We start from the raw sequence: 24,422 nt of genomic DNA, 5'->3' as shown, positions 1-24,422 counted from the left end.
AATCCATCTGTTTCTGCAAGTTAACTTGATTTGTCATCTTAAAAGCAGAGTCATTGTTTTAATTTACAGAGCCCAGAGACAGTAGTCACTCTCAGGGGAAAGTTCTCCACTTCACATGGCAGAACCCGGGAGTCTGCTAAATAGATATCTGACTCCTGAAGGCACATCCTATTTCTAAATGTGTGAGGTTGTGAGATCCCCCAAAGTACTCATGCCCTGACTTCTTCAAGGCACCTTCAATAGGTGATGGGCTTTAGATCCGACAGAAATTGATGCCTCCTCAGAACAAAGGCTCATCCCAAACATGAAATAGCATAATAAGCAATCCTGTCAAAGGGCCCAGTTCATTCCTGGTCACTTTCAGTTTCCTTCAACACTTTTCACTTAAAAAGGTGATTCCTGTGTCTGTACTCATAGCAATATTTTCTGAGTTGTTTCTGAATATCTGGTCTGAAGGAATCATGAGTGATGCAGCCTAATTTAAAAAAATTCATAATTAAGTGCAGATGGTTTCTGAAAGTTGGAGTACAATGATCACTTGTAAAACATTGAATGCAAAAGTGAATTTCAGTTCTTTGATAATATTTGTCTACACATCTATAGATTTCTACTGTATATGTATATGTACTGTGGACTGTAATAGTCAAGTTTATTAGTAAGAAAAATATAAGGAACAGTAATTCAAGAGAATTATTTTTATCTCCTGCTCTGTTCATGACCTTTGTCCTTCATCAAAATAAAGTTATCTAACAAAGAGAGGGATCCTGGAATCACCATGTAAGAGAGGAAGGCTGGGAATCCCCACAAGAGAGAGGGATGTTGGGAAGGCAATATAAGGGAGGGATGCTGGGAACTTGCCTTCAGAGAGAGGGATGCTGGGAACATGATGAAAGGGAAGGATTCTGGAAGCCTCCATCAGAGAGAGGAATGCTGGTAACATGATGAAAGAAAGGGATGCTGGGAGCTCCTATCACCCTCAGAGGAAGTGACGTCAGGATTACCCATCAGAGAAAGGTGTGCAGGCTGGGAACCCTCTCAGAGTGAGCTGCTACCTCTCAGAGCACCAAGGCTGGTTCTGTCTATCCATGAAGTTCTTATTCAGCAATTTATGTTTGCCAAGGGAAGATCTTGAAAGGTTTATGGCATGAAGTGCTACAGTTAGTATTATTAATTCTCTGAGAGGTTTTGATGTGATGGACTTTTGATCTTATACTTATGTAATTAAAGTTCAGATTGTCTTTTGTTTTTTTTTAAAGTCACTCAGTCATGTCCAACTCTTTGTGATCCCATGGATTGTAGCCTGCCAGGCTCCTCTATCTATGAAATTCTCCAGGTAAGAACACTGGAGTGGGTAGCTGTTCCCTTCTCCAGGAGCCATGTTAAAAAAAAAAAAAAAAGTTATCTAGAAGGGTCAAGGTGCGGTGGAAAGAATCAGAACTTCTAGATTTATGTTTCTCGTCTTCCACTTATTAGCCTACTATTTCTAGCAAAATATTTAATTTCTCTTAGCCCTGGCTTTAGCAGAAATTATAATATCTTCCTTATTTTTGCCGTAGTTTGTTGATGAGAAAATTAGAAAAATGCTGATGACAATCATTCCGCAATGCTGTACAAATACAGCAATTATATCAGAAGGAAGGCATTAGGATAACCTCAACCTGCTGACAGTTTAGGAAACTTCCAGTACAGGGTAACAGCAGTCCTTGTAAAAATGTTTCCGTTGTTTGCTTCTATCTTTGGACTGCACTGACACTTCTCGGATGAAAGTGCAGCAGGCCAGAGACAGAGGAGGCCTGAAAGCCGACTGGCAGTTCAGTCAATGACTTTGCATTTCAGGCACACAGAATCCCCCTTTGAATGCAGTCTTTTAAGGAAGTCAAATATATGATACAGTATACAATAAGCTAAGCTGCTTTGTCTGGGGTGGTGGGGGGAGGTGAGTGTTCAGCTGACCTGGTGAATCTCCTGCTGCCATCAAAGCACTGACCTCAGTTTGAAAGCTGCCACGTCAGAGGAAAGGGCCAGTGGTAAAGAAGTCACCGTGAGGGACAAGTAGCAACCTGTGCCTGAGACAGGGCTCCACTTCCTTGATCTGACAGTCATCTATGCTGACTCGACTGTAGGGTTCTTATTGTGTTTCCAGATATCAGATCTCAAAATGCAAAATAAAATAACTCAGGACTACCAGATTAATCACTGTGGGTGGTGACTGCAGCTATGAAGTTAAAAGATGATTGCTCCTTGGAAGAATAGCTATGACAAACCTAGACAGCATATTAAAAAGCAGAGACATCACTTTGCCAGCAAAGGTCCGTCTAATCAAAGCTATGTTTTTTCCAGTAGTCATGTGTGGATGTGAGAGCTAGACAATAAAAAAGGCTGAGCACTGAAGAATTGATGCCTTTGAACTGTGGTGCTGGAGAAGACTCTTGAGGGTCCCTTGCCCAGCAAAGAGATCAGATCAGTCAATTCTAAAGGAAGTCAACCCAGAAAATTCATTGTAAGGCTTGATGCTAAAGCTGAAGCTCGACTACTTCAACCACCTGATGAGAAGAGCTGATTTATTGGAAAAGACCCTGATGCTGGGAAAGATTGAGGATAAAAGAGAAAAGGGTGGCAGAGGATGGAATGGTTAGATAGCACCACTGACTCTATGGACATGAAATTGAGCAAACTCTGGGAGTTAGTGAAGGACAGAGGAGCCTGGCAATCTGCAGTCCATGGAGTTGCAGAGTCAGAGACAACTTAGTGACTGAACAACAACAGCAATCCTTACTTAATCTGGTGAGATCCCCAAATTTATTTGATGAAGAGATTCTTTTGGGAAGAAATACCAATTAATGAATATTTTCAGAACATATTCTGTGAGGAAGTTTCTAAATCCTTTCCAGAGGACTGAAGAGGGGAAAAGTGAGGTAGCACGCTTGGCATAGGGAAGAGAAGCCAGTGCTCAGCACACTGTGCCTGGACTGTCTTGGGCTGATCTAATTCCTCTCAGACCCATTTTACAGATAAGAACCTAGGAAGATGTTAAGTTACTTGCCCAAAATCACCAAGCTGAAAAGTGGAGGGATTCAAACTCAGGTCTAATTCCAAAACACTGTTTGCTTCCCATTTTAGTTCAGAAAAATCCCATCCCAAGAGCCAAGCTACACTGCTAAGAATGGCGATATCAGAACTGAACACATCAGCCAGGAGTAACATAACTGTCCAGTCTGGTGGTTTCAGACTGTCCTGGAGGAGCCTCCTGGGAGCCACGTGAGGGCAGAGGACACACGCAGGAGGGCACAGCCCTGGCTGAGACCAGCTCTGCCTACGGTCGCTATCAGGAAGTCAACGACCCAGGAAGTGAGCTCCTCACTTACAGAAGGTTGCAGACCTTTGATGTAGCTGGCTTTCCTTTTGCCACAGTGGGCTGTGGTGGCCCAGCAGGTGACTGAATGGCCGAGGTGCAGAATTTCTCAGAGATGGAGCCGTCTGTGGAACCATCTGGGTCGCCAGGCTCTTTGATTTCAGTACCCTTCCCACTCAGATGGCCTGTTCAGACTAGAAATCAGAAATTTAATCCCTTTTAAGTCCATTTTCCATTTTATCACCCATTTCTGAGGGCTGGCTCAGGACACCAAAATTACCAGACTCCATTTCCTGAGTGAAGTATATAGTTCTACTGGTTTTGTTTCCTGGCAGCTGCTTTTTGAGGAGGGTTTGTTCTTTTTTTTTTTTTTCAGATCATTTTGATAAAGATTTTCCTCCCTGAGGTGCCCCTTTTCCTAAAGATGAACAAACAAGATAATAGCTATCCTGTGGTGAGAGGTTAGATAACAGCTAAGGGCTAAATGTGTGTTTCCTCATGTTCCTCTCTTATAAAACATCCTGCAGATAAATACTGTTACCGAAGTTTTAGAGGTGAGGAGTCTAACTCTGCAAACTTCTTGAGCTTGCCTAAGATCTGGAGGCTTACAAGTGAGAAAGCTTGGCCTCAAACCCAGGTTCTGCCCTTGACACCTGGGCTTTTAGCCACAGTGTTAAATTGCCTGATCCTTTGTCCGATCAGGGAAGAGAATTCTCAGCAGACAACTGAGCCAAAGTCCTCTTAAATTTCCTTTAAATACTACAATATTGGAGTCTTAAAATGCTTATTCTGTTGTGACTTAGTATTTGAAAGAGAATCTTAATGAATGGAGGAAGTATAGAGCAGATCTTTACGTATGTGGTAGGAATATTCAGGGCTGGCAATTGTGAAAACCAAGTCCATGGGCCAGTGCAAATGGGCACTGTTTTGCCTGACTTGTCACAGGAGCACCAGAGGGGTAAATACTGAATCAGATCAGATACCAATGGAAATTCCAGTATTCCCCAGATACCATGTAAACCAAACTTTTCCTCCCTTATAACTGATTATATTTGATGCTCAGAATATTTTACATGAATTAAGCTAACCAGAACTGCCACCACCACAATAACAAATCCTGGGAAGTAGAACAAGATAATGAGTGACTTGAGACCCTTGCATTGGAGAAAGTGTCTTAACGACATACAGGAGTCTTGTAAACTTCTGGTACTCTGTGATACATAATACAGAATATGTATATGACACACATTAAAATAACACATGCTGCTACTTCCTGTTCCCCAGAAAGAATCTTATTTTTATCACCATTCCTAAGCTCACTGAAAATTTATTTGCGTTCTCTCCTGAATAAAGGGCTATAATATCCCAATCTCTTTTCTTAATAACTGCACTCTTTTGAAAAGTATGTACCTACCTAGAACTTGAGAAGATAATGCATGGTTGGATAAGTGGAGAAAGGTGGATATTTATATTCCCTTACTTGGAAATGATTAAACATGACATTAATCGACTTTCTCCTGTTGAATATTCTACCTTTAAAATACATGGATAATGTCTCATATTAATCACTGAGCCTGTTGACCAAGGCAAGAGAAGCAGCTGCCACTCACAGGTCGTGACTTTCAGTGTCACTCACAGGCATTTTGGAAGAGCTGGTGCCACACTCCACTTTGTGGCTGACTGTTCTAATAAACCTGGCACAATGATTCAACATAGATACTAACTTAGTTTGAGTGTGCACTTTTCTCAGCAAACTACGCCTTATACTCATCAAATACAAATTTTCATGACATGTTGTTAAGGTTGCACTTGCTTCTAAAACTACAGAAGGATGAACTTTCTAATAGGTCTGATGACTTCAGACAAAATGTCCCCCAAACTGTAATTCTATAATCACTGTGTTTCTTTATTGATTAAAACATGCCTACTCTGAACTGTCAGGAGTTGGTTTTTAAACAACATCAATGTAGCTTGAGTGCAATGTAATAGTTGACCAAATTCATATGCACCTTAATTAAGAAGTGTGCATGAAAACAATAGTCTGGAAAAGGTTTTGTTATTGGCTAGAGAATCAAATCCTTAGGTGCTAAGGTGTCTGACTGCCAGTCTATTCTCCTTAAAGCATGAGCTATGGTATGTAGAGCAGAGTGACTCACTCATGGTAGGCGTCCCAGACACTAGTAACGGTGGTGGGGTGATATCAGCTCCAAACAATCACCTCATGCCTTTCTCATCTCTGTCATATGTGTGGCTGAAGACACAGATAATTTCCTTAAAGAAATACACCTTGTACGAGAGAGGTGAAATCTGAATTTTGATTGATTACATGTTCCTAGCAGAGACATTACTTTGCCAACAAAGGTCCATCTAGTCAAGGCTGTGGTTTTTCCTGTGGTCATGTATGGATGTGAGAGTTGGACTGTGAAGAAGGCTGAGCACCGAAGAATTGATGTTTTTGAACTGTGGTGTTGGAGAAGACTCTTGAGAGTCCCTTGGAGATCCAACCAGTCCATTCTAAAGGAGATCAGCCCTGGGTGTTCTTTGGAAGGAATGATGCTAAAGCTGAAACTCCAGTACTTTGGCCACCTCATGCGAAGAGTTGACTCATTGGAAAAGACTCTGATGCTGGGAGGGATTGGGGGCAGGAGGAGAAAGGGATGACAGAGGATGAGATGGCTGGATGGCATCATTGACTCGATAGACGAGTCTGGGTGAACTCCGGCAGTTGGTGATGGACAGGGAGGCCTGGCGTGCTGGGATTCATGGGGTCACAAAGAGTCGGACACGACTGAGCGACTGAACTGAACTGAACTGAAAGTACTTTATAATCTATTTTATTACCTCTAAAGTAGGACCTCATAAAAAACAAAACTAGATCTTTCCAGGGTATGGAACAACAGAAATTCACATTGCTGATGTATACTGGTATAATCTCTTTGGAAGACTCCTTAGTAATATTTATTGAAGTTTAAAATACACATACTCAATGGCCTGGCAGTTTTACTTCTAGATACACACTCAGCCTAGGTGTATGAGTGTGTGTGCATGTGTATGCATACGTAGAAATCTATTTCTTTTCCTTTCTTTTCATCTAATGACACCTCTTAGCATAGCTCAAAATGCAGACTATCCAGATACCCATTAACAATTAGTTCAATGAATACCCAGTGGAGAACAGGAAGAATGATTAGGCTACAACTGCACAATAATATAGATATATCTGAAACACATTATCAAATGAAAGAAGTAAGACATAGAAGAAAACACATTGTATAGACCCTATTTAAAAAAAATTATTTATTTTAGTTGGAGGATAATTACTTTACAATATTTTGATGGTTTTTGCCATACATTAACATGAATCAGCCATAGGTACACACATGTCCTCTCATCCCGAACCCCTCTCCCACCTCCCTCCCCATCCCATCCCTCCGGGCTGATCCAGAGCATCAGCTTTGGGAGCCCTGCTTCGTGATTCACACTTGCACTGGTCATCTATTTTACATATGGCAACATATATGTTTCAATGCTATTCTCTCCCAACGTCCCTTGCCTTCTCCCACTAAGTCCAAAAGTCTATTCTCTACATCTGAGTCCCATTTACATAAAGTATAAAAATAGGCATAATTAGCTTATGCTGTTAGAAGTCAGGACAGTGGTTACTGCCTTCCTGGGGGTTGGGAAGCGAGTGTGGAGGTAACAACTCCTGTAGTGACTGAGTGGAAGCCTCTGGGGATTTGCAATCTGAGCAGGGGTTTCATGAGTGTGTTTAGTGGTGACAATTCAGGTTACATTTATGCAATGTTTATCACATTTTGAAGTTAAAAATAAGAATGACAATGGCAACAAAAAAATAGGCTGTTATTAGGAACAAGTAGAGAATATGTTCTCTTGCTACCCATGGTATTACTACATATAGGTCATGACAATGACTCAAGTCTCTCAAACTCATTGTAATAAAAAAGTAGTTTATTTTTTACCAATAAAAAAACTAATTAGGCAATTATTTGACTATTACCTGAGATTTGAGTTGGATCTCAAAATAAAATAAAATAAAAAGAAATAAAATAAAAAATTAAATTAAATTAAAAAGCTAAAATACAATAAAAAAATAAAATAAAATAAAAGAGATACTGATCAGACAGTGGAGCTGAGGATTTTTTATCTCCATTTCAGAGGAAGCAGGTAGTGTTCCAACCTCAATCTGAGTCAGGGAAGAAAGGTCAGCAGGATTCTATAGGTAAATTATCATGTGATTCACATGTTAATGCCATGTTCATCTTCTCTTGCTTCCATCCTTGTCCCACACCAACTACCCTCTTGGGCAGTTACCAGTAAAACTTTCATAAATGAAAGACAAATCCAGTTGTATCAGTCTCCTGCTTCAAACTGCCCAATGTTGTCTGTGTTCAGGCTCTGACCCCATTTCTCCAAACCTTTCCTCCTTGCTCCCTCCCTCTAGTCTTACTGGCACTTACTTTAGGTCTCTTGAACCAATGAAACTATTTCTATCTCTAGGCCAATGTACAGTGAGTTTCATCCACTGGAAATGCTCTTTCTACAGACCTCCCCGAGCCTTCATTCTTAGTCACCGCCTGCTTTGATGTCCGTGTCACAGTGACCCTGTGTCACTCTCATCTCTAATCTCTCACACATTAAAAAAAATACTCAGTAAAATCATCTTCATTTTTCAATTTTTCACTACCTGCATCCTTCAACTCTCTACTTCTCTAATAGAATAAAGATCAAGGAAGCTGTCTTTTGTATCATGTTGTATCTCAAGGCCAGAATAGTTACCACATTATGAGTGCTCAGTACAAATTTGTTAAATGTATAGATACAGAATAATAAAAGTGGTGAGAGCAAAATGTTTCTGCTATTTGCCCTTCTGGGCTTCTTCTATGAAAATTATTTGAATTTCTGAAGTTTTTAAGATTCCTGGAATCCTATAAGATTAAATCCTGATGTTCTTAATTGTCCAGCACCCATATGTCAAATATACCAGGTGGGGTTACTCTTTGCTTTTCCCTTAATATACTCTTGCTCAAGGGAGGCAATGACAGGCCTCAAGCAGAAGCACTCCCAGACAGAAGAATCGAGTGTCATTAGCTGGAGGCTAACGGAAATAGGAAAGCCTTGAGCTATTACTTAAACCCAGTGGGGGTTAAGTCTCCCAAACGTTAAAGGCCCATTAACATTGGGGAATTGTGGTTGAATGAAATGGTTTTTTGTTTGTTTTCTGTAAAAGCATTCTACAGAATTTGCCTCATTTCTCACTGAACACTCTTTTAGAAGTGACTTAGACATTTAAAAATGCAGAGAATATAAAATGCCATAGTCTCGCTGTCTTGACTTTCTATCATGCTTTGTTTGTATTGACTGTTCAGCATTGATTTGCTGGATGACCAATTGCATTCTTTGTTTTTGGTTTGCAAGTATTGATTAAATACTTCATTTTAAGCAACTAGCTTACACAAAAGCTATAGAATGAGCCAGGACCCAGAAACAGGTATTCTGCCTTCTCTTTATATAAGCTGTGTTGTCAAGCTAGAGTCACAGAACTCCTTGGGACTCTGCTATAACACAAATTTTTCATTGTGTCGGGGTATTTACAGCTGAATGCAGTAGTATGTTTTTGGGTAACTCACAGATGAAATAGCCTTGTCTGTGAAGTGAATGGCCACATTGGTAGCATGGAAAGGTAGTACTGGCATTTGCCCTGGACAATCTTTGGGCTTCAAGATAAACTTGTGGGCCATTTAAATTTATTGGTGCTCTTCTGTTTCTAGCATCACCTTGGATGCTCAGGAAGGTTCCTGTGCAAGGAAACAGGTCACTTTCAGGTCAGAATGTCCTCATCAGAATGTTACCTTGTCTGAGTGGGTGCTAAAGGAGGAGTGAATATGGGCTGGCCCCTGTCCCTTTATGGTCCCATCTGCACTACCATGCATAACTGAATGGGGATACCAGACTTTCCTGAATGGTTGGGGTAAAATAACAACTCACGTGCTTATAGTGAATTACTATGTGTCAGTCTGTTTTAAGGGATTTATATCATTAACTTGTTTAATTTTCAAAACAACGCTATAGATAGGTGTTATTATTTTCCAATGTTATAGTTGAGCAAACAGAGGGAGAGAAAGGTTAATAACTCTTCTAAACTTCTAGCAATTTTAAGACAGTTCTCAAGGTGGCTGCTCCCTAGCTTGAAAAGTGTTAGTCACTCAGTCGTGTCCAACTCTTTGTGACCCCATAGACTGTAGCTCGCCAGTCTCCTCTATCCATGGAATTCTCCAGGCAAGAATACTGGAGTGGGTAGCCATTCCCTTTCCAGGGGATCTTCCTTATCTAGGGACTGAACCCAGGTCTCCTGCATTTGAGGCTGATTCTTTACTATCGAGACACAAAGTGGTGGCACTAGTGGTAAAGAACCCACTTGCCGATGCAGCAGACATAGGAGACACAGGTTCAATCCCTGGGTTGGGAAGATTGCCCTGGAGGAGGGCATGGCAACCCACTCCAGTATTCTTGCCTGGAGAATCCCATGGACAGAAGAGCCTGGCGGGCTATAGTCCCTAGAATCACAAAGATTCAGACACAACTGAAGCGACTTAGCATGCATACATGGTGCATTTTAAAATTATGCCCAGGCGATTTTATTTTAAAATATTCAAGTGATCTTATTGTGCAGCCAGGGTGGAGAACCAGTGGTCTAGAATCACATCCTGTGAAGCTCTGGAAATACAGCCTGTGGTAACAATCGATATATAAAGTCCTGTTCAGTGGGTCAGGGGTTGGGAATGACTGGTGCTTCACCTCTGGTCCAGTAGCCTTAGATATGGTCACTGCTATGAGCCCTACTCCAGGTAGGTTGGGTATATACCCCTTAATTATTTCATCCAGATGATTTAGAGATACATACAAATGAGACACTTCTGAAGGACATTTAATTTCCCGAGACAGTACATTTTAAAACTTTAAGGAGGGAGAACATATTTTCTTAACTATAATGTAAAGTGAAAGGCAAGCTCTCTACAATGCAATCAGTGCTCACATTATTATGTAGTAATTGAGTCCCCTGCTTGGTAATTATGCCCCTGGGGTTTAGCTAAGTCTTATGCCTCCTACAAGCCGTTGTCTTAGCTACACAAGTACCTTGAGAGAAAATTTAAAACAATACTTGCAATAATATGTGTAAATCATTGATTAAAATTGTTCTTTAGCAAAGATTCATACATCTTCCCATTCTGTGTGTCTGAGTTGAGATGAGGAGAAAAGTTGGTTTTATGATTCCAGTTTCTATAGTCGTACATATTTATGCACATCTCCATGTGCTTTGGGGCTTCCCAGGTGGCTCAGTGGTAAAGAATCCACCTGCCAGTGCAGAAGATGCCAAAGACGTGAGTTCTATCCCTGGGTTGGGAAGATCCCACAAAGAGGAAATTGCAACCCACTCCAGCATTCTTGCCTGGAGGATTCCATGGACAGTGGACCCTGGTGGGCTACAGTTAATAGGGTCACAAAGACTTGGACACGACTGGGAAACTGAGCATACATGCCACGTGCTTTCATACATGCGTGCTCTAAACATATATTTACCTTTGTCATTTCACTATGAATTAGGGTAAAGCTTTGGATTGCCTTTCAATTTTATTTGTGTCTTAACCGTTGCTTATAAAAGCAAGCCATATATTTGCAAGCTAAAAATCCTCTCTGTCTGTAACACATATTAATCATGTGAGGCTTAGTAAATGGATGGAGGCCCCAAAATATTTTCTTTGGTGTTTGAAATATCAGTTTTTGAAGTCCTCCTTCCCCCCTCCCCTCCCCCGCCACATTGATAGAGAAATGTTGGTTTTGTAATAAAATTAGTGTGAGGTGTGTGTGTGTGCGTGTGTGTGTGTGCTTTGTTCAGATTTGCATTCTTTTAGGGGCTCTGTTATAAATTAGCTTCAGGAAGATGAAAAGCCAAGTGTGGTCTGGTTTATTGAGTGAAAGCTACAGCTGTGAAAGAAAGCCCGAGGATGTGGAGGTAAGCAGGCCAGCAGCTGTGAAGTGAGCTACCAGGTAGGGACTAATAGAGATTGTCTTGTTGGGGCTGATGCCCTTCCCGAGAGCCTGAGGAAAGTGAGGTAGGGGAAAGGATGAAACACCAGCGAGGTCTGAGTTACAGCTCTCTAAGTCAAAGAGTGGACTGATTTTTTAAAAGAATATTCTCTATGTTTAGGAATGAGTTTTGAAGCATGTAGAGGATATTTGAGGGGATAATCTTAAGTACCAAAACATATTTCTATCATCAATGGAAGTGAAAAACCTTCAGATGGTTTTAAACAGAGCAGTTGAAGAGATGTGCACAGTGCCTGGCACATGGCAGGTACTTAACTTTTGGACAAATAGATGAGAAATGTAGAGGGTCTTATCACAAATTTTTTTTTTCAGTTTTTGGTAGGTTGAGAGGAGTTATGTTTATCAGTATAGAGATTCTGTGTTTGGGGGTAAAAAAAGCCAAAGACCAAGAATCTGATGTTTTGCAAAACTGTGTGCTGAAATTAGCAAGACTTAATGGAGAAAATGGAGTGAGGGTGAGAGGTGACCACTCACACTTGTACAACTTTGTGACTAGAGCACTAACCAAGTTAGCATTGATGCCTTGGGAGATAACAGACTACTCAGGCAGGCAGTTCAGTATAGCTAGAGGCTGTCCCAGAGGATCCTAAAATGTACACAAAAAAATCTAGTAGAAAGTCTGGCAACTCCTTAATTAGCAACAGACTAGCAGGTAGATAGAAGCAGAAATCTTGAGCAGTGGGGGTCCTCTGAAGATGAGTTTGGAGTGTGAAGACTGTCAAGAGGATAAACTATAGGACTCTGGGATGTTCCTCTCTGGGGAGGATTTATTTCAAATTTTTTTGAAAATGGGGCTGAAAGAGTTTCTGCTGCTTGAGCAGACATGGACTGAGGGCTTTCTCCTTCATTGTTGAAGGTTTTATTTCTATTCCTGCTTTTTTGGCTCCCCTCAACTAGCAAAATTACATATGAACCAGATTATCTCCACATTATACTGACATTTCTCTATTTCCCAATTCTTCATGAGCTAATTCATGTTGTAGAAATGAAACAGGAGGGAAGGAGGCAAGGCACAACCTTTGAAAGAATGACATAGCCACGTGTGTGTGTGCTCATTTGCTTAGTCATGTCTGACTCTTTGAGACCCCGTGGACTGTAGCCCACCAGGCTCCTCTGTACATGGAATTTTCCAGGCAGGAATACTGGAGTGGTTTGCCATTTCCTCCTCCAGGGGATCTTCCTGACCGAGAATCGGACTTGAGACTCTTGTCTCCTGCGTTGGCAGGTGGATTCTTTGTCACTGTGCCATCTGGGAAGCCCATAGGACACGGCAAAAGCTGATTAGAACCAAATGGGCCAAAGATGACAGATGAGTCAACTTCCACTAGATCTGGAGCCTCAGTATATGTTCACTGTAACACGTCCAGGTTTTGGCTCAATCAGAGGTGCACGGTTTCAGCAAAATACTCTAGTATTTGGAGTATTTTGAGTACAAAATACTCTAGTACAGTAGTAGAACAGATTGTTTAACAATTTGGAATTTTGTGAAGAATGAAGTTAACTATATTAGATCTTTGAAGATCTTAGTAGCCATATAACAAGTCTAATTTTACAAATGTGAAAGCAGAGATTAGAGAAATCATATCATTTGTGGTAGGGCCTATACTAATTCAATATTTACCAAGTTAAAACAATTAAAAAAGCTCTAATATTGGGAATACTTTGTAAATTTATGTTAGATGAAAGAAATAAAATAGAATTTTAAGAAGCTATCTAATTCCACAGCAATTTATTAATTATACCACACACAAATATCCTGCTTTTCTGAGTGCTTTATGGAGGACTAAAGCAAAAATTTCACTGGACAAAAGTAAACAGGCAAGGAAGATTTTATTCAAGGCTATAGGGGAAAAAGGCTATAAATCTGTCTGAGTTCAACTCTGTGGAAGCAAAGCACTGGAGAGTTTTGATGAGCTGGAGGGAGGTGAATATAAGGCCATTTGTGTTTGCTACTTGGATTCACCCAGACAAAAAGCAAACTTTCTCTTATTCTTGTGATAGGAAATAACCCACAAGTCACAAACAGGAGATAGTTTAAAATGGTTAAAAACAAACAAGCAAACAAAAAGCAACAATAATTAAATTCACATTCATATTATTATGAAATTCTTAGTAGCATTAAAAGTAGAAGGTAGAAATAAGAGTAAAAACATAGATATACTTTAAGTAAAAAAGGACAGCATTTCTCCAATGTTATGTATTTCCATATAAATACATATTTATAATAGTATCATATGGTAATTTATAGTTTTCTTTTATTTCCCCAAAGTTTATCTTCACATAGTGAGTTCCTTTTCAAATCCTATTTCTACAGACATCTAATATCTTGCCTCCTGTTTACTCCCTTTCCCTCCAACAAAATGTGGACATACTTTTCTTTGACTTCCCCTGAGCATCTCACACACAGGGCAGCTGTGTGCAGCAGAGGACCCAGACTGAATGTTAGAGGGCAGTGGAGAAGGGCTTTAGCACATCAAGCTTTCAACCTAAAACCACAGCCTAGCATCCCCCTTCTCAAAGTCCCTTAGCCATATCTTCCACCAGGCATTTTTCATAGATTGTTCCTTCACTTTTGGCAATTGCTTCCTGCCAGTCTCTTAGTTCTCTTATCTTTACCCTTTTCTGAATCAGTTCAATTGCTCAGTCATATCCAACTCTTTGCGACCCCACGGACTGCAGCTCGCCAGGCTTCCCTGTCCATCACCAACTCGTGGAGCTTATTTAAACTCATGTTTATTGAGTTAGTGATGCCATCCAACCATCCCATCCTCTGTCGTCACCTTCTCCCCCGGCCTTCAATCCTTCCCAGCATCAGGGTCTTTTCCAATGAGTCAGTTCTTTGCATCAGGTGGCCAAAATTTGGGGTTTCAGCTTCAACATCAGTCATTCCAATGAACACCCAGGACTGATCTCCTTTAGGATGGACTGGTTGGATCTCCTTGCAGTCCAAGGGACTCTCAAGAGTCTTCTCCAACACCACAGTTCAAAAGCATCAATTCTTCTGTGTTCAGCTTTCTTCACAGTCCAACTCTCACATCCATACATGACCACTGGAAAAACCATAGCTTTGACCAGATGGACCTTTTTGGCAAAGTAATGTCTCTGCTTTTTAACATGCTATCTAGCTTGGTCATAGCTTTTCTTCCAAATAAAACCTTTTCTGAATACCTTTGTTCTTTTTCTACAAATTTGTTTATTAGTCCCCAGATTTTTGTAATGCAAAACAATTTAGCTTTCTTTTGCTTCATTTCTCTATCCTCAGGAGTGTGCCCTGGGGCTGTCTTTCTATTAGCAAAATAGTTTGTTGGTTTTCTTTCTAAAAGGAGAATAAAAATCTTTTTTTCTTCCTATATATGAATAGACATCAAGTGTTTTGGACAGTTTTCACAAGCATGTGCGTGCAAATGAACTCCCATTGAAAGTACTGATTTATATTTCCCTGGTTCTCTTCTCTTTTCTCAAACAGAGCCCTGTTGCTACTTCAAACTCCCCCTTTTATTGTCTAGAGTCTCCTTTGCTGTTGATATATCAAAGTATAAATGCTATTCAGTGATCTGGAATCCTAACTGTCAAAGTTCTGTGCTAAAGCAAGACTTGCTTTTGCTGAAGTGAGGAGAATGTCCCCCATCCTTATTGTATTGCAGTCAGTTAGAAAGTGATCAGAGAACAGCCTTAATCCTCAGTACCTTCCTGAGATCTTGGAGAATGCAGTCATCAGTAATTCATCTGTAGCAGTCTGCTCCCTGAGGCTTCCTTGGAACTGGATCTGGTACACACCTGAGTGCCAGCCTCTGGTCCAGATCTGGTGTCCCTCTCTGCCAACTGCTTACTCTGGTGGTAGTTCCAATTGGTTGTGATTCTCTCCTTCCTTCAGGTACAATATTCCAGGAAGCTTTTCAAATGTTCTTGGGAATAAGATCTGACTATGCTACCCTACTCTCCTAACAGTTTATGAGAGAGGACTGAAAATGTCTGAGTATTAGTGGTGGGTAACCTTACAGATGGGGGCTTCCTATGTGGCTCAGTGGTATAGAATCTGCCTGCAGTGCAGGAGCCACGAAAGTCAAAGGTTTGGTCCCTGGGTCAGAAAGATTCCCAGCAGGAGGGGATAGCTCCAGCATTCTTGCCTGGAGATCCCATGAACAGAGGGGCCTGGTGAGCTACAGTTCACAGGGTCACAAAGGGTCTGACAGGGCTGAAGTGACTTAGCATTCACCTACAGATAGGAAAAAAATATATAAACATCTTAAGAGTTGTAATCTTTAAGTAGTAAGATCATGAATAATTTTAATGTTTTATGCTTTTCTTTATTTTTTATACTTTTATGTTGACCATGTGCTACTTTTATAATCAGAATAGTTAAAACTTATAATAGGTACCTGAAGTACATTATAATTTGAGAGATAGATGATATTCCCTTACATGTAAGAACAACCAGTCTAAATATAATTATCCTAATTACTCACACAGAGGCTTTGTGAATATTTATGGTCCCCTTTATCTAAAGGATTTTTTTTTTTTTTTTACAATTTTTGAGCACAAATTTATCCAGGTAGAATTACAGAGAATTACTTATTCTGAAAAAACTGGACAACAATTGCCGAAACCCTTAGAGTTTTGTGCAGTATTTTAAGTCTACTGGAAGTGAAGTGAAGTGAAAGTTGCTCAATTGTGTCCAACTCTTTGCGACCCATAGACTATACCTTGCCAGGCTTCTCTGTCCATGGAATTCTCCAGGCCAGAATACTGAAGTGAGTAGCCGTTCCCTTCTCCAGGGGATCTTCCCAACCCAGGAATCAAACCCAGATCTCCCACACTGCAGGCAGATTCTTTACAGTCTGAGCCACCAGGGAAGACCTTTTTTTTTTTTTAAGTCATTTCAGTCGTGTCCAACTCTGTGTGATCCCATAGACTGGCAGCCCACCAGGCTCCCCCATCCCTGGGATTCTCCAGGCAAAAACACTGGAGTGGGTGGCCATTGCCTTCTCCATTGTGTGAAAGTGAAAAGTGAAAGTGAAGTCGCTCAGTTGCATCTGACTCATAGCGACCCCATGGACTGCAGCCTACCAGGCTCCTCCATCCATGGAATTTTCTAGGCAAGAGTACTGGAGTGGCTTACCATTGCCTTCTCCGAGGGAAGCCCTAGATGTTTTAAAAAGAAAGATGAAATTTCACCCATTAAAATTAAAAACAGATGCTTTTCTTTAACCCCAGGCATTCCTAAATTCCTCTATTCTCTTACTCAGGAGTTGTTCCTTGACCTTCATTGGGATTAATGGCTGGTTATCAGTATCTAACAGTGAATGTTGGGATCTAAGCCCCCCAGAGGAAGGTGCTCATTGCAGAATTTCACATAGAGATAGTGGTCTCCATTCTCTTCCACTGAACAATAGCAAAGTTGATGTAGAAAGAGAAGTAGCATCCAGTGAGGGAAAGAAGAATTCCACTTTCCCCTTGGATAGCTCGTTGGCTCTGATGGTGCCCTCAATACTGACCCTTTGACCATTAGCTCTCCATTGTTTTGATGGCAGTGGCAGCTGTGCTTTTAGAGTTTGTTAGAAACCTGCTGTTCACGGATGGAGGATCCATAGCCTCAGGAAACCCATTCAGTGGCCTGTGTTAAAGACAAGAGCTCGGTTATCATCTAAAGACATAAAGACACTTCCTGGGAAATCATGCCTCAGGAGTTCAAGAAGGTCAGAGTGGCCAAATGGGGCTTGAAGTCTTATTCATTTTATTGTTAAAAGTTGATGGGCTTATTTTGTACCCCAAGCTGAGGATGTGAGAGATTTGGGTTAGACTGAGGTCAGTGTAGGGGTTTCCCAGGTGGCGCTAGTGGTAAAGAAACTGCCTGTCAGTGCAGGAGACATAAAAGACACCAGTTCGATCCCTGGGTGGGGAAGATCCCCCGGGGGAGAGCATGGCAACCCACCTCAGTATTCTTGCCTGGAGAATCCCCATGGACAGAGTAGCTTGGTGGACTACAGTCCACGGGATCACAAAGAGTCGGACATGACTGAAGCGACTGAGCATGCGTGCACAGGGGCAGTTGTAGACTTTAAACCCTGCATACACTGTGGAAACAGAAACGTCTTGACTCACATTCTATTTCCATTCTTCTAACCGAGAGTTATGTAATGTCCCTGAGCCTCAGTTCATTCATTTGCATTAAAAGTGAGGATAATAATAATAGTACCTATCTCAGTGAGTAGCTGTAGTAAATAAATGAGTTCATTATTTAAAACAAGTGTTTTAGTTATTGCAGTATAGTAAAAGTTTAATAAACAGTAGCTGTTATCGTGAAGTTACAGACTTTCCTAGATATACTGAAGGCAATTTAAGAAAAGCAGGTGCAACTAACACAGTGCTCTGCATACAAAGAAATAATCATTTTAATGAAATAATTGTGAGATGGGAGCAACTGTGGGATGTAGAAGAGGATTCCCATGTGAAATATAACAAGGATCATGGGGGAATACCAGCATCAAGTGGAAACATGGTATTTGATGTAGCCCTTTTGAGACTTTTGGATGTCAACTATTTAATCTATTAGCCATTCTATCTACATATATTTTTTTATGCATCTTGCTATCTAAGCATTCCTCTTCCTTAACAAAATGTCACATTATCTGTCTATTCAATAAATATGTATCTAAAAGAACATAGGTTTTTATACCCTGTTGGAGAAGTGGACCTCAAACCATTTGTATTTTAGTCAGAGAATAAAGTGTGTCCAAATTGGGACACACACACACACACACACCAGGAGAGAGAGGGAGAGATACAGAGGAACAGAGAGAGCTGCTTCTCTTTATCATATAGATGTCTGGCATTCTTATCGATCAAAAAAAAAAAAAAAAGAAAAAAGAAAAGTAGAAAAAGCACACTTTCTATATGTGGTGGGCATTTTAACCTTCTGAAAGGTCAGTTCCTGTGGTCATGGTACTATTGCAACTATACTTCTCTGCCTTGGAAATGCAATACGAGTTTTAGAATTTACACCATCCTTGTTGAAAGAGGAATGAGGAAAATCATAAAAATGAAAAGAGCTCTAACTCAAAAATTTCCCTCTAAAACTCAACATGAGTGAAAACTTTTTTATATTTGCCACTTATTTTCACTTGTGGTGGATGGTCTGTTGTTTGTGCTCTTTATATGAGTGTTATCCATTTTTTGTCATATAGATTGCAAGTATTGTTCCCAGATAGATGGGTGCTTTTTATTTTGCTTCTGGGTGTACGAATATTAAGCTTTCCTAGCCCTGTTGTGCAATCCAGTGCTTTCCTTTATAATTTTTGCCTTATAGCATTACACTTAAAAAAGCTTTTTATTCTCACTCCCGTTTCATCCTCATCTACATTTCCTTCAGCCTTTCCATTTAGAAACAGTGTTAGTGCTCCATTTCAAGTTAGCCTTTACATTCCTTGATATCTTTAATAGTTTCTTACATAAATGCCACATAAATTTGTCCTGCGATTCCCAGGTATCTGAAATACTTTCTTGTTTTGGGAATAGTAATTTATTTCTGTGATTTTTAAAATGTGTTATTTCAGCTATAAAAGTGTGGAAATATCTACGTATGTTTTTTAAACAGGCTCTTTTAGTGAGCTCTCTATTCAAATAATTTTTTCATTGATCATCCAGGTCTTTCTTGAAGGACACTCTTCTCATATGTAAACATTGGGAACTTTGCTTTTAACTTTTTATTTCTTTTTCCTTGTTTCTCTTTTTGGAATTTAAAAAAGTGGCTACAACTTTTCACTTGAGTTCCTTTACTTGACTAACTACCCCCTACTTGGAAATATTTTGGAATCATTTTTATTTTAGGAAATGCATATGAAGATTGTCTGAAGGCTTGAATATCAGAATATCTTTCTTTGCCTTTGACCATCAGTATAAATGTGGTTGGGAGCAGAATCTCAGGTCACAACTTTTGGCCCTTAAATTAATGTAGATCTAGCCTCAGTTCCTCTGCCATTGTCTGCTGCAGAGGCATCACAGGGCAGCCTGAGCTTGTTTTTTGATCAGTCACATCAGTACAACAGAAGAAGCTATTTTTTTCTTATATCACCTATGACTTTAAGAGTCTTTAGACTTTTTGCCCTTTGTCCCTTTAAGAAAACAGGCTCTTAAGGAGATCTTCAGAAGTAAAGAAAGACTATGGAATACTTCTATCTTTGACATGACAGCTCATCTCCTCATCATTTGTCCGCTTGTGATGTGGTTAAACTGTTCAGAGAGCTGTGATGAAAATAATAACCTACCGAGACTTTAATTATATTCCATGACCCGTAAGTGCTTTAAAATGATTTTCTAATTTATTTTGCTTCTGATGTTGATTCTTTACTCATGACACTATACAAGGGTGCATATGCAAATATAATGAATTTCTGTTTGCTTTTTAATGAAGATTTTTAATAAGATTAAGAGTCAAGACATATTCAAGCTCTCTGATTAGGGCAAAGATCTTCCAGTGATTCTACATTTATTGAACAAAGTGTTGCTCTTCTCTAGCTGCCTTCTGGAGGATGCACCGAGCAGCATGGTTTCACAGCTTCTCAGAATAATCCCTGAGTAAACTTCTCAGACCTGACCATCTAGAGCATTACTAGGAAAATGCCAAATAAGTTGGATAATTTTGGCTAACTTGTCCTTGAAACAGTATAATACGCTGCTAGTATAAACAATAAAAAGTAATATACTCTCTTATAATAAACAACATAAAACATTATCTTTTTGGATAATGTGGTTGGCATACTATGATTATTTTTGTTTTTGTGATGAGTCCACCAATCCGTGTAATCCAGGGAGAGGAGCATCCAGATAATGAAGCCAAGTTGGACCTCTGTACTCCAACACAGAGTTAAATCTCAGAGACACAGTTTTGGGTGGAGTTGAAAAGAATAACTTTATTGCTTTTCCAGGCAAAGGGGGCCAAAGTGGGCTGATGCTCTCAGAACTGTGTCCTGACATAGAACGGGTAGTGAGGAGTTTTATAGTAATGATTCAAAGAGAGTGTGAACAGCTCTCCGATGTTCTTCTGACTGATGGTGACTAAGTGGGAGTCAGCATCATTAACCTTCTGTTCCAATCAGTTTGGCATCTACATGCTTGTGGGTAGCACACAGTTAACTTCCACCTGTTCCAGGCTTCATTGTCTGCAAACTAGCTCAAAGATATTATTATACACAAATATGTCCCTTGAGTGGGGACCAGGGTCCTGCCCCAGGGCTGCACTACTGTTTCTTTTGACTGTTTCTCCCTTGTTTCTGCCTCCCCTCCCTTCTCTGATTAGCATCTGTTTGAACCTGCCTGTTGCAACTCAAGGAAAGTCATGGAAGCTGAATGAAGCCTATTTCTTACAATCAAAAAGTGGTGGACACAGAAAGGCTTTTGTGCCCAGGAACCCCAAAGGTTCCTACTCAGTTTCACTATCACCTTGAGTTCCAGAATTCATTCACACTGGTGGTAGTGAATGTTCATCTAGGTTCTTGAAATCTGTCAAACGTATCTCCAAACAAGTCTTCTGTGTTGTATCATTTTCTTATGCAGATATTTTATCTAGAATCTTCTGTACTGGTCATATTATTAAAAAAAAAAACAAAAAACTTGTGTCAAATTCTTTTGGTCTGCAAGTGAATATAAATTACTGTAATTCTGTAGCAACAAAGATTCATTTTCGACTGTTGCACCAAATTGGATGTACCAAACCATGCTGCTTGGTGCATCCTCCAGAAAATAGCTAAAGAACAGTCAATACCTTGGTCAACAAATGTAGAATCACTGGAAGATCTTTGCCCTAATCAGAGAGCTTGAATATGTCTCGACTCTTAATCTTATTAAAAATCTTCATTAAAACTAATTTTGGATTGCATTCACACGTTCTCTGTGCAAGGCCGTGTATATAGTTGTGTAGTAGGAAGTAATCACATGGAATTCCTTTTTCTCAGCAGCATGTATTACTTTTTGGTTGCAAGTTATGGGCCCGTGAATCTTAAACCTTCGGAGATTCAATTTATTTTTCTTTTTCTCCCTTAATTGCAATTACCACCACCTATAGTATCTCCTGGGTTTACTTCCTGTTTAAGAATTGCTGCCGAGTGGGACATAATTTCTTCAGGAACTCTCTTTCAGCTCATAAAAACTAAATATATAAGCCATTTCTGCCTTACAGGTTTCACTGCTAAGTTCTGAGGAATTTGGAAGAGAAAAATGGAAAATCACCACAATTCTAAGAAGTTGAACTAAGTTGTTCCTTGTTTCTACCTTCCTTTTTTGATAGAATGTGGGCACGTGCGGTGCCACTAGCTATCAAGTTTACGTGAGATGACTGATTTTCCTGATCTTGCCCTCCCAGCTTTGCTCATTTTCTCTGGAGGCTCTGTCACTCTCAGTAGACATATTGCTGCATTGAAATAATAGATGTGAACTAGTGTTAACCAATCAGCTTCTAGAATCCTCTGGATAATCTACTTCTCAAGTGAAACTCTCAAATAGGTGACTACTATATCAAAGTTCTTCTTGCTCTATATTGAGGAAGTTCCCTTCCTGGTGGGAACAAGTTCCCAATATATTCTATTCCGAGATATTCTATTACTCAGAGGGAGGTTCATATGTTCTCCTTCAGGGTCTTCTAACAATGCATTCAACGATACGTTTATCTCTGTGAGAGCTGATCACGTACGTCAACCCTGTGCTAACACACGTTCACACACAAAGCCAATAATTTCTTACTAATCTCTTGAAAGTGAAAGTTGCTCAGTCATGTCTGACTCTTTGTGACCCCATGGACTATGCAGTCCATGGAATTCTCCAGGCCAGATTACTATGGGTAGCTATTCCCTTCTCCAGGGGATCTTCCCAATCCAGGGATCGAACCCAGGTCTCCTGCATTGCAGGTGGATTCTTTACCAGCTGAGCCACAAATTAGCCACTGGACCACCAGGGGAGTCCCACACTATTCTCTTACTATATTTGATTTTAGGAGTTTTAGAAAAGGCTCTCTCATCTTGAGGTAGGAGACAGTGGGCATCTGGGCTGGACTCGTGGTATTTATTAAGTAGAGTAAAATTCACACTTTGTTCTCACCCAGACACCCCAAAGACAAAGCTAGTGGTAAAAGATGAACTCTGCTAAAGCAAAGTGATAAGGTGCCCACTCCTGGGATCAAGGAAATCTTTCTTGTCCGCACATGCACAGAAAGGCTTCTTAGAAGTCACAAAATGAGGGAGGCCCACCCCATAAAAAATGTGGACATGCACCCATAAGCCTCTATAGTGGGGTCAATCTTAGCAAAAAAAGTTGCCCACGCATCTTGGGGAGAATCTATGGACCAGTCAGATGTAAAGAAAGAAACAAGATAATTGGCCAAGGATAAACAAAGACCTGGAAGGACTCTCCTATTTAAGTGATTTACATCACCTCCATATTCCTTCTTCCTCATCCAAGACACCCACACCACTCTCTGGGTGTGTCTCTCTATCTAGCTTCTGATTTGGATAAACAAACTGTTTTCCTGTGTGCTCACTGAAAAGAGATACATTGAGATACAAAGAGATACATTGTGTTGTGTCTCTAATAACAAACTTTGTACCTGTTTTTACAGTTTGGCCTCCTTGAAACATTCTTGCTTTCAAGCCCAGGGCCACTTTGTTTCTAGCTCCCAGCCCCTGGTGGTCTAGTGGCTAGGATTCTTGATTTCTCTCCCTCTGAGATCAGTCTGTGCTAGCTATCTCTCAGCATCCCTAGTTGCCTTAATGACTGCTGCTGCTGCTGCTGCTGCTGCTGCTAAGTAGCTTCAGTCGTGTCTGACTCTGTGCGACCCCATAGATGGCAGCCCGCTAGGCTTCCCTGTCCCTGGGATTTTCCAGGCAAGAACACTGGAGTGGGTTGCCATTTCCTCCTCCAATGCATGAAAGTGAAAAGTGAAAGTGAAGTCGCTCAGTCGTGTCCGACTCTTAGTGACCCCATGGACTGCAGCCTACCAGGCTCCTCCGTCCACGGGATTTTCCAGGCAAGAGTACTGGAGTGGGGTGCCATTGCCTTCTCCGCCTTAATGACTAAAGATATATTATTTATGGTAATGGATTAACTCAACAAATATGGGATGTCCAAATTCTGCACGTTCCAAATAAAGATTTGGTGCTTGCCAGGCTCTTGGAAGTTTAACCTGTAAACTCTTGGAATATTATGTCTAAACAGAATGTCTTGGTTATCTGTGAGCCTTGGACCATAGCTGATACTCAGTGCTATCAGCTTGAGACACATGATGAGGTCCTTGACCCACATGGTAATAGCTTGACTTTGGCGGTTAGCCACACCTAGATGAAAAACCCTCAGTGAAAACCCTGCATGCTCATGTGAACTTCCCTGGTTGGTAGTACTCCCTGTGTATTGTCACAGAGTATTACCGGGAGAATTAAGCACTGTTCACAGGACTCCCTTGGGAGAGGACTGCTAGAAGCTTGTACTTGATCTTTCCTGGATGCTATCCTAAGTATCTTTTCTCATTGTTGATTTTTAATCTGCAGGGGTTTTTGCAGTAATAAACTAACCATGAGTATAATGGCTTTGCTGAGTTCTGTGATTATTTCTAGTGAATCATTGAACCTGAAGATGGTCTTGTAGATCCATGGACATATGTGCAATTTTATATTTAGCATAGAAAATATGCCTCAAGGTTTCTTTTAAAAACAAATTTTAAATGGGAAGGATAAAATATTAAGTCATTCTTACAGCAGTGTGAAATTTCCCACTGATTGGGTGAAGGAAAACATTCACTTACTCATTTAACAAAGATTTATTGAACAACTGTTCTAGGCTAGGATAGATATGCAAGATGCTGGGGACACTGCAAAAAGCAAAATGGAAAAGTTTCCAGTTCTCATCAAGATCAGAAAAAGAAAAAAATAAAAACAGCAAGGAATGAAACATATCCTGCCAT

The sequence above is a fragment of the Bison bison genome, unplaced genomic scaffold (genome assembly GCF_000754665.1).
Source record: "Bison bison bison isolate TAMUID 2011002044 unplaced genomic scaffold, Bison_UMD1.0 scf7180017864362, whole genome shotgun sequence".
Taxonomy (NCBI): domain Eukaryota; kingdom Metazoa; phylum Chordata; class Mammalia; order Artiodactyla; family Bovidae; genus Bison; species Bison bison.
The sequence above is the reverse complement of the archived record's forward strand: the minus strand, read 5'-3'. Positions refer to the sequence as shown.